At 39.3% G+C, this 11382-nt stretch overlaps 1 protein-coding gene across 1 annotated transcript in view; it reads right to left on the bottom strand.

Moving 5' to 3' along the window:
- The window catches only part of fgd4a (FYVE, RhoGEF and PH domain containing 4a), a gene marked incomplete at its 3' end in the record, with an annotated part of 60304 nt that overhangs the window by 27023 nt on the left and 21899 nt on the right, over window positions 1-11382 (bottom strand). The gene's annotated exons all lie outside the window — the stretch shown is intronic.

The raw sequence follows: 11382 nt of genomic DNA, 5'->3' as shown, positions 1-11382 counted from the left end.
CGAATGTGAGAGGGTTTGATAGCGAATGTGAGAGGGTTTGATAGTACGTGTAAGAGAGTTTGTATGTTTTGGCCTATGGGGCCTCTCATAGTAAACCATTTAACATAAAAATTACTCAAACAGCAGCACAAATCAAAACTTTATTGATCTAATTTAATCTCTGTTTAGTGGAACAGTGGGCTATAGTGCACACACTTCTGCTAATCTGATAATCCATTAATAGGGCTTACGCGCTAATTTGAATGTAGCGCTTAAAATAACTTGGAAATGTTTAACACACTTAGTTTCCCCTAAATTAATATTTCCAGATAGATTCCAAACCACTAATCTTATAAATATTCTATTATTTTCTCACCACCTTCAGCATCATTTCAATAAAGGTCACAATGATCGGCCAAACCATCATTCTGAGCTTTCACCTTTTACACCAACAGCAACATATAAAAGATATTTAGGGACATACCAGGAATCAGTTACCTAAAAAATAATTATTCAGTCTTTAATTTGGGATCAAATTAAATGTTTATCCATGTAAATATTTCATTTTGTGTTAGTATTAAAACTCTTTGGTGTATTTGTCAGTGGTGTTCACATGTCAACTAATGCGCTAATAATAGAGCTAATTTTTTGTTTAGCACTTTTGCTAACTTTTAAAATGTTTAATGCGCTTAGCTTCCAATGAATTCATTTTTTCTAATTATTTATAAAGTTTTAATTTACCTGTTTTGTAAACCTTCAGTTGAATGAAGTTCAACATCTGTGCTGGAGTTTTAGCTACCAACAGTTTTCCTCAAGTAGTTAGCTGTTTACATTCATGCTCTTAATTTGAAGGGGGTTCCGTTTCCTCTCCTCTTCCCCCCCAGAAGCTTTATGACCAAATGTTAAATATACAACTAGCAAATTAATGAGGTACACACCAAAGTATTCAACACTTACATGACCTACATGCAAAATTTACATATATTTATTTTATATATTTTTGTTGGTACTTTTCACGATATATAGTTGAATTGAATGCTTTAGTATTAGCTTCTGCTAAATATGATGTTGGTATAGTATAGCACTTTATTGTTAGCTTTAGGGTTAGCGCAGCTAGCTTTTCAGCTAGCCACCATCATTTATCAGTGACACAGAAACTGACCTCTCAGAGCAATATGGGTAAGGTCAGTGGTGAGTTCACATAAAAATAGAACTAAAATTTAGCAAAAATAATAATTATAATACAACAGATCTTGATCTAAACCAGAATGTCGTTGGTTGGATGTTTCGGCTCGTTGTTACACTACAAGGTGAACCTCACCAGTTTCAGATCTTCTGCAGAAAAACAAGTTTTCCTCCAGGATTGTCCTGGATTTAGCTTCATCCATCTTCCCATCATCTCTGACCAGCTTACCCATCTCTGCTGCACACATTCAGTACCTAATTCATGGGGGGGTCACGCTTTTCTTGACCTGAGCTGAGTATTTAGGACGGATCAGTCCGGATGTAACAGTGCAGTAGAGCTAAACTCAGTGCGTCAATGATGACATTTAAAGGAAAAGTTGCCTCTCTACATGGGGGCGGGGGAAACTGATTCAGTTATATTTCTGTGTGTGTGTGCGTGTGTGTGAAGTGGGGGTAGGGGAGGTAATATTCTGGCTCAGGGATTAAAGGAGGGCTTTCTCAACACACCATCTGGAGTCCTCATGGCCAGCCTGCCTGCTGTTCCTGCACGCAGACACGCCCACATGCAGACATACAAACTCCTTTTTTACACAACTCAAACCCAGAAAAATTCCTTTTGGAGACTTTAAAACATGGAAGCAGCTTATAAGAGAGTCAGTTCACTCCAAACCAGACTCAACCTGCCACTCCCTCTCCTCAGATGTGATTCCTCACATCCATTGTTTCTAAAACTGGGGTATGCTTTTCCACGTCTACACTGACCAACATGCACACATAAATAACATAAAAAACATCTGTGACCCTATGTTTGACTAGCTGCTTAATGATGAGCGATGCTGAGAATTTGCATTTCCAGCGACTTGTCTGACCCAAAACTTCTTCTTCTTGTAGATTAACTTCCTCTTTTTTGTTTTGTATTTTTCAAAATATAACCTCAGCATTTCAACTATCAGCAACGTAAAACAGTGAAAACTCAAACAAAAGGAGAAACTTCAGACATCACGTGCACAAAGGGTTGCGATGTTGGTCAACATTTACTAACAAGAACAACTTGAGTTTGTGACCTTGATCAGTTGCGAGAAAGAGAGAAAACCACAGATAACTCCATGGTTTGCAGGAATTTCTTTGATTTACAGTAAGAGGAAAACACATTTATTCACATTATCAATAGAGGAACTGAAACAAGTTTTTACTTTACTGCTAAAATGTCAAGAAACAATCTGCAAATATGGAAGTTTGCTGAGCATCTGGCAATGTATTCTTGTTTCTTTGTTTCATTTCTAGCAAAAATAGATTACATGTCATCTAAAAATCTTCTACATGTTGATTATAATGATCAGAAGAACAGAAGATGATGAAATGGGCCAACTTTAATCTCTAATAAAAGTTTCCAGAGAGAATCTGGTTCAAATGGTGCAGGAATGCTCTCCCTGCCACACATTGGTCAGACCAGTGGCTCTTAACCTTTTTTGAGGTACCGAACCCACCAGTTTCATATGCGCATTCACTGAACCCTTCTGTAGTGATTAATAAAATATGATTTTCCCCCCTCCAAATTCAAGACATAGGGGTGACCCAGCTAGAGTCTAGTTGACTCACCCCATGATCACCAAGTCTTCTTAAAAGGTAGAGTTTCTGAGAACAGTTCTTCAAAATATAGTCGGTGTTTTCAGCAAAGTTGAGCTGACTGTCCAGGAACGACCCAAGGTATTTAAAATTTGCCACAGTTTCAACAGGTTGGCCATCGAAAGAAACTGGAACCACTTTAAGGTCTTTAGATCATTTAATTAGCTCTACATTCTTAAGAGAATGAAAAATTAATAATAAATAGTAAAGACTTTGCGGTATTCTGATTCAGTAATGTAATTATATTAGTTGTGTTACCACCCCCACGCCACTAGAGGCAGTAGCAGGCCCGAAAAGATGCGACTAAGGAGCAGATTTAGAAGTACACCGAAAGCTACAGAATTTGGTAAAAACGGTGAACTTTGCTGAAGTAATTAAAGACAGAAGTTCAAATCCCTGCTGAGAGTGAAGCTCCTTCAATCAGGGCTCCTCCGCAGCTCTGATTGGCTCAGCAATGTAACGTGATCCTCTGCAGCAAGTGATGGCAAAGCGGGGCGTCATCACGACTTTACACAGGTGTGTCTTTACCTCCGCGGCAGAGGCTCCGCCGAACCCCTGAGACCGACTCACCGAACCCCTGGGGTTCGATCGAACCCAGGTTAAGAACCACTGGGTCAGACAAATCTGACACTTTCAGAAACTCAGATTTCCAAAGATCTCAACGCCTTTTCAGCAAATACTAAATTATTAATGCAAAACTTACTGGATTCATGGCTGATATTTCTACAGTAGTTGGTGTTCAAGCTCGAAAAACTGACTGTAAAGAAACCTCTTTACAGTCAGTTTTTTTTGGATGGATGGATGGATGGATGGCCAGACATTGGACATCAGTAGATTTTAGACTCTTTAAAGTAGAAGTACAGCAATGCATTCTGGGAACAGAATAAACATCATTTGCTGCTGCCTTCATCCATTTCAAAATAAGAGCATGGATATAAACATCTATCTACTTGAAGGACTCTTAATAATTGATAACCAGACTTTGAACACAGATATCAAACTTTATTCAACAGATTCTTCACAAACAACCAAGTAAATTAGCATGTTTGAATTTATCCAGAAAAATCAATTTAAGGGCTGCTAACTGTGCCAAACATTTTCAAAGTTAAAAAAAAGCTAAAGGAAAAATTAGCTCTGTAAGTACAATAGTGGAAGTGAACCCAACACTGAGCCTAATAGCTAATGTTACATACCCTGCCCTGATGCAGCAGATAAATGGAAGTTTTACACACTTCATCCCAATATGCCTGCACTATACACAACACAAAAAGACATGATGCTTCACAAAAATCTCTTCTTTTTCACGTTTATCCCATGTAAAACATGTTGTTACATGTGTGAACATGTGTTCAGAGAAGAACCTGTGTGACTGAGGAATCCAGCCTCTTAAGCCTTTTATAATGTCTGTTCCTGACAAGTGGGAACAAAAACCGAAAGTTAAAACACGTCTCAGCGTCTAGAAACCCGACTCCAAATGTTCCCTGTGAATTCCTCTCAACATGTATGTCCATCGACGCCGGACTTCAAGGGTTACTGTACAGTTTGTTTATACAGGATAGTCGATGAGTCGTGACTTGTTTGAGACTTATCAGATCCTCAGAAGAATGTTTGTGTGAAACATATTTAGTTTATGTTATCTCATAATCAAAGTGTGGTGTGAAGGAATCATATATTGCAACACACATTCTCTTTGTGGTTATCGGCAACATTTATCAGCTTTAGAAGACGGAAAAGTGCATCTGACCTCCAATCAGCAACATCTCAGATTCTCTGAACTGTAACTCTATTGATGTGCTGAAATTTGTTGAAGCAGATGAATGAAAAAAAAACTGGATTAATAAACTCAAACTAAATAGTGCATTTTCATTTGGGGAATAAAAAAATGCATCAAACTCTGACAGTCATCTTGCATTAGGCATGCCAAAATAAACAGGCTGCATGTCTAGGATGTTTTACAGGTGGCATCACCCACATACACCTTCTCACCACTGCCAGGATATTTATGGTTCAGAGCATTTCCTTTAAGATAATTTTCTCAGACGACCCTCCTCGTGGCACAAAAATAAGAAGTTTTCTGACTCTGTTTGGTTGCCCCAGCAGTAAAACAACAAAAAGAAAGCAAAGGAAGTGTATCTACTGTACCTGCATGCCTTCTCCTCAGATCACGAGATTTCCCCGTCCTTCCACCACCACCACAGTGTTCTTCCATCACATAATCACTTTTTGGCTCCCTATTATTAGGATCTACAAGGAAATATCTGCTCCTTCCTCAAACCCAAGGTTCCCTGCTGCCTGGCAGGTTCAAGTCTGTGTTCGTCATCCAGACAGTCGGCGTACCTGAACGCTGTCACTGCACAAACCGGTTCCCTAGAAACCAGAGTCACCAGGTGAATGGCAGGAAGGGAGGAGGGAGCCTTTGTCCTTGAAGATGTTGCTGATGACAACGCCTTTATAATGTTTTTTTTTCTGAGGGAGGATTTGCCAGGATTCAAGGGCATCGTCCCCCTGAAGTGGGAGGTTAATGAGAAGTCGAGGTTTAAACACTGTAATTTTACTGGTGAGGAGATGATGCAGGTGCAACAACAGAGAAGTGAGAGTGATGAATATGAACCAGCCACAGCAGTTAATAACTCAGATTACAGCTGTAATTTCCGTCTGTTCAACACAAAAACCATCAACTAAAAGCACCAAGAAAAAAGGCTAATTTACCTCTGGTTCATTTGCATGGTTCCCCTGGTTTGAGATAACTGCCATTTGAAGGCATCATATAAATAATGTATAAGTGGGGGTTGAAGTATTAACATGCTCAGTCACACTCCTTTAATCATGCTAATGTGTGTGTGTAAGCACACGACTGAGGCTTTTATACTTGGCATTGAAAACATTGGCTCGTCTCAGCGTCCAGATGCGTCCGTCTCTATTCATCCCTGTCCTTCCAGAGAGGATAATTACCAACGACTGATGGCTTTCTGTCACAACACGTAACAGACAGAAAATAATCAACCTTTTGGAGATCTGAAATGTTCAGAAAAACCAGATGAGACTCAGATTATAGGCTTGAAACTAAAGCATTTTCAAAACCTAAATGTAAAACAAACCAACTACAAATCCCACTGTTTAACTTTTGCTTTAGCTATCTAAATCCAAAAGGAAACATTTGGTTGTTGATTTAACATGCAGTTATGTTGGAAGTTGCCAAAGAAGTCCAGAGGTGTGAATGCGTAATCAAACTCAACAAAGCGAACTCTGGCCTGCCTACGAACCTCGGTCTCAGTTTGCAGACGGAAGTAAAAATATTCTATAGTTTTTTTTTATTTTTGTTTTTCCATTTTAGTTTAAAAAAAACAACAGTTATTCACTTTTTGCCGTTTTATTTTAAAAGGGAAAAAAAACAATATTGAATGGATTTCTACACTATATCACATATTAAAATCTCTTAATACATTCAAATGTTACACCCTTAAGTGATTACAGGGTATGATTATGATTTTTACTCTCCGGGCTACAGAAACTGTGAAGGATTTCTGACTGGCTGCTGAACTTTGCTCTGTTTCTAGACGTCATTAATTCTGCCGTCTTTTGTTTGTTGAGCAGATCCTTAAAGGACTTTCACAGCCATGAATCACCTGCTTGTTTAGAGTCAAGAATGCAGACACTATTAGACGCTGATCGAACAGGAGCAGCAGAACCAGGACATTCCTTTGCAAATGTAGCCGAGAAAACCTTTTGCCTACAAATAATTTAATAAAATATGTAGCTCTAGAGCAGATGCCATGCATTTCCTGAGTGGTTACCAGCGTGCTTCTTTCACCCAGCTCAGCATGAGAAGATAAACTCTTAGCATGATCTGAGCATGTTCTCTGGCCCGTGTCTAACAAGGGCAGGCCAGTGGGGTAACTGCTTTAAACAGAGGCGCTGTGATCTTGAACATGCTGAGTGTGTCTCTAGAAAAGCACAGCTGCTGTCCTCCTCTCTCCCTCGTCTGGTTTTCTACCAGCGCATCTCCTCTGATCGGTCCGTCCACCTTTTAAAACGGATCACAGCTGCTGGACAGGAGCTCCCATATGTGTCAATCAATATACTGTCTGTCTAATTATCACGTCTGACTGAGTCCCAACGCACCGGTGCGTTCACAAATGAGCCACTATGCATGCACAGCAGGCGTTTACTTTAGGAGGCAAACCTGCTCTGAGAGGATTTACAGATTAGAGGCTGATGAGTGACAGACGCACATCGAGATGATACTGATATTTAACAAGTCAATTCCAATTAATTACATCAATTTAATGAATTTATTATTTTTATTCTAATTATTATCTTTTTGCACACAGGTTCCATCAGGAACCTTTGTATTTGGCGTTTCTGGTAAGCCTGTTAGTCTAACGCACCAGCTACATCTGCTAACAGCAACGGTGGAAACTGCTTCTCTCTGGTCCCACTGGGGTTCATCTCTGCTTCAAACTGGTCTGATGGGACGCTGGAAAAGACTACTGTTGTGTTAAAAGTTGTGCTAAAAGGAGTTAGCTTATCAGTGAAGTTGTTCAAGCCTAAAATAGCATCTCAATGCTAAACATGTAGCAGCTAATGCTAATGTCAGCGTCCACATTTCTATCTTTGATCTCATGCCTATTTATTCAGTAGTTTAGCATCAAACCCTAACCACCACTATTTCTTTCAGATTTTACATATTCCTAACTAAACGTCAGAACTTGAATTTTAATGAGGTACTTTTTGCTTACTAGCATCTTTTAGCTGTTTACTTTAGAAACTGTATTTTTAACCAAGACTTCTGCAGAGTATTTAAAATAAAAGCCACAGGTTCTATTAAAATATCCACTTTGTTCTTGTTAATGCTAATTTTGCCCTTTTTTTCTGTTTTCTACCTCTGCTGTTTTTGCATTGGAGTTTTTCTTAAATCTGATCAAAAGCCAGTTTTCTCTACAAAAACAAATAATATCTACGGCTCCTTCATGCCATTTTCAGTTTAATCTGGGGTCATAACCTGTCCTGTTACATATCAAGTTTCCAGGTAATGTAAATTAAAGCACATGATTTATTAGAAAATTTTTAAGACTGTCATAAACAAATATTTAAATATAATTTTAAAAAGTCACAGTTCCAGCAGGGTGTGTGTTTCGTTTGTTTGCAGGAATCAAGTGGAAGAAGCAAAGAAAGGCAAGTAATGTGAGTATGAATTAGGTAATCGATAAATGGAGGCATGCAGATTCAACGAAGGTAAAAAATTAGAAAAACTGAAAATAAAAGTAAGAGACTGTACAATAAGAGCAAACTCACAACAAAATGATGCGGTACTGTTGTTAAAAAAGATACTCTGTTTAAAGTAAAACTGCAACTACGTAGAATTATTTCAGAAAATTGCAAGCTGTGCATAAAGAAATGACAGCAGGTTATTTTCAGAAAATGGAAGAACTGAAAATAACAGCTGGGACTTTTGGAGCAGTGCTGGTTCTGGAGGAAGGATCTGCCATAATGCTTCTTTGTGCACCGGGGATGCACTCACTGGAGGAGCTCCTGGCTCTGCAGCAGTGTCATGCATGTGGGAGACATTGTCCAAAACTGATGCTACAAGCAAATGTTGGAAATGTTTGCACTACTTTATCTAAGTTATTACTGTATTTCTCCAAAACACAATGACATCATTTAAATGTATTCTTTGCTGACACAAATGACATTTATTTCAACAAAAGAAACTTAATTGTGTGCTGCACAAAGCAAACATTAGCTCTACCATCTGACAAACAACTCAGGATATTTGTTTATGCAAAATCAAACATCTGAATTGTTGGAAGACTAGAAGAAATTTTAAAGAAAAATCTTCAAAACAAACTAAAACTAAGTCGAACTTTCTGGGCATTTCGTCAAATATCTCTTTTTTTCTCAAATTTATAAGAGAAAATTGGGATCAGGAGAAATTCATAAGATCTGGCTCACTGCATTACATCTGAAGTAAACAGATGAGGAACATAATGCCAGTCAAACTGCACAGCAACTTCGCTCTCAAACAGCATCTTTGTGCTCAGCATGAATGAGGCCTTCTGACTGAGAGCTGGAGCCATATTCTCAGCACAAGCTGCCAATGCAGCGGCAGCCCTGCAATCCTGAAAGCAAGCCTGCAGACGGGCTTGATGCCAAGGCTGGAGCAAGCAGTCAGGCAGAAAGAGAAAGACAGCAGCCAATGATTAACATTCAGAACAACTCAAACTTCCTCTACAGCTAAATGTGAGCTCTTCCCCAATTTGGCTTCCAGAAAACGATTTGAACAACTGAAAGTACACATGCAGTCATCTTTCATCTTCTGTTCTGATGGACACAGCAGCTAATCTGATAGAGAAATAAAGTGTCAAACAGCATCAGCATTCCTGATGTGTCAGAGGACATTCGGAAAGACAAACCTCAGCACACAGAGGACAAATGAAGGCAGGATCAGCTGCCAAAACCTGAAGGACAAACCAGTCAGAGGGGGAGTAATAGAAACACGTGAAACAGACAAAGTGACGAGGATGAAAACCGACGATGAAGCTGTTGACAGGCAGAATCAATAAAGAGAAGAGACGCAGCTTTCATAGTCAACATCATTCCATAACATGGATATCTGAAACGTCTCGACGGCTTCCTGGAAACAGACGTACGGACGTTTATGTAGTTGTTGTGCATTGAGCCACAGGCAGTGCTTGTATCATCTCTGCAGAGATCAGTAAAGGTTTCTTTGAAGGGCGACAGTACAGACTTAGTGAAAAATCCGTGTTATGATCCGAGATCCCCATAAATCTGCCAGTTTGTCCATCTACCTGACTCTCTTACAGGTGGTTCCTGCTGATTAGAGCTGTTATTTAAAATCAACTCTACAACAATCCATCACTTAAGTGAGAAGAAATGCCCTCTCAAGGTGTTATCCTGTTAAAAACAATGAAACCTCTGTATAAGAAAGGAGGAAGTTTCTTAAACAGAAGCTTTGCTGGTATTTTTCTCAACCTTTTCTTGCACTTTGAGGAAACACTTGGCAGAAAACCTTATAGAATGTCAACTCAATATTATTAACATACATAACTGGAATGTGTAAGAAAGTAGTGGTCTCTTCCCTGCCTGTGGGGAAAAAAATCAGTGTGAGACGGAGCGGAAGAAGCAGCACAGCGATTCCTAAGCTGCTGGTAAACACTCAGCTGCAGAGACAGCCTGAGTTACAGTGAGGGAATATGAAGAGTAGGGATTCCAGTTGTGGACACACTTCTGCCAACAGTGGAGCTAACCTTTCATTTAGCTCTTTAGCTAACTTAGAAAACGCTTAGCGCACGTAGCCTCCCCTAAATCAGTGGCGCCTGCAGCTGTAAGCACTGTGCGTACCTTAAGATTTTCCTTTGAGTAGAAAAAAAGAGAAATATTATAGTTATTGTTTTTTCCCCTTTTATTCAACAAAATTGTGAAATTAAATAAAACTAGTCTTTTGTGTCAAAATGTCCTGTATGTAGCCCACATCTGCGTGTGTCTGTGGGGTGGGCACATGTCCGTCCTACTTCTAAATGTTAATGGTCAGTTTACTTTTATCTGGCAGCTTGGTGCTCTTTCTGTAAGTTAAATGTATCTGCAGCAAAGCTAGCTAAAAATTAGTAAGCAGATTTTTAACCTCTGGCAGTTTTAAGAGGGTGAGTGGACTCCGCCTGGACTTTTTATTGTGTGTGTGGTCTGTGTGTTCTTTTACAAGATTTTTATTTTTTTTCTGTTCAGGAACTGAACACCCCATCCCTTCCTCATTGACCGACCGGGACACCTGCCGCGCTCTTCGCCACTGTCACTGTAGACTGGGAGAGTTAAGGAGTTCTAGTCAAAATGTTTGTCAAAGAGCAGAAATTAAACAAACATTGTGGCTTCACTTTCTCCTGTGGACGTCTCAGACACATGGGTAGGATTTGCTTACCTGTCCTTATTATTTTGTATAATAAAGGGTCAAAAAAGTAGGCTATGCAGGTATAAGTGTGTATGTGTGTGTCGCGTTGTGTGGGACGCGTCGGGCATCGTGTGGATCAGATCTGCTGCCCTGTGTTCCTATATCATATTTGTGTTTGTTAGGATTAAATATGCCAACGTAAACATAACAGAATAATCCATAAAATGACAGGGTGGAAGTTAGCATTTAGCATTAGCTTCCACAACATACTACAATACTGTAGCGATTTAGCATTAGCATAACAGTTTGAGTAGCAGGGTTAGCACAGCTAACTTTTTAGTTAGCGATGTCCACCACTGAATTCTTGACCAGAAGAGAAAAATGCATTTAATGACATTTTCAGAAACATCTAGTTTGAATAAAATAACTGATGAGTCATTTTCTTTGCTTTCTAAAGAAATCAGGAAGTTGCATCCTTCTCTGTGAGATTGTCTGGCTGTTTAAGATGACAAATGGACTTTTATAATCATACTTTTGTTTGTGAAAGATTAATGATTAGAGACTGATCCACATCATTTACACACACCAGCAGAAGCATGTAGCCAAATACACGCATGCACACCCACCCACACACACACACACACCCACACACACCCACCCACACACACACACACACACACACACACACA

The sequence above is a fragment of the Poecilia formosa genome, unplaced genomic scaffold, assembly GCF_000485575.1.
Source record: "Poecilia formosa unplaced genomic scaffold, Poecilia_formosa-5.1.2 Scaffold55, whole genome shotgun sequence".
NCBI classification, from domain to species: Eukaryota; Metazoa; Chordata; class Actinopteri; order Cyprinodontiformes; family Poeciliidae; genus Poecilia; species Poecilia formosa.
This window is presented reverse-complemented; position numbering and strand designations above follow the sequence as displayed.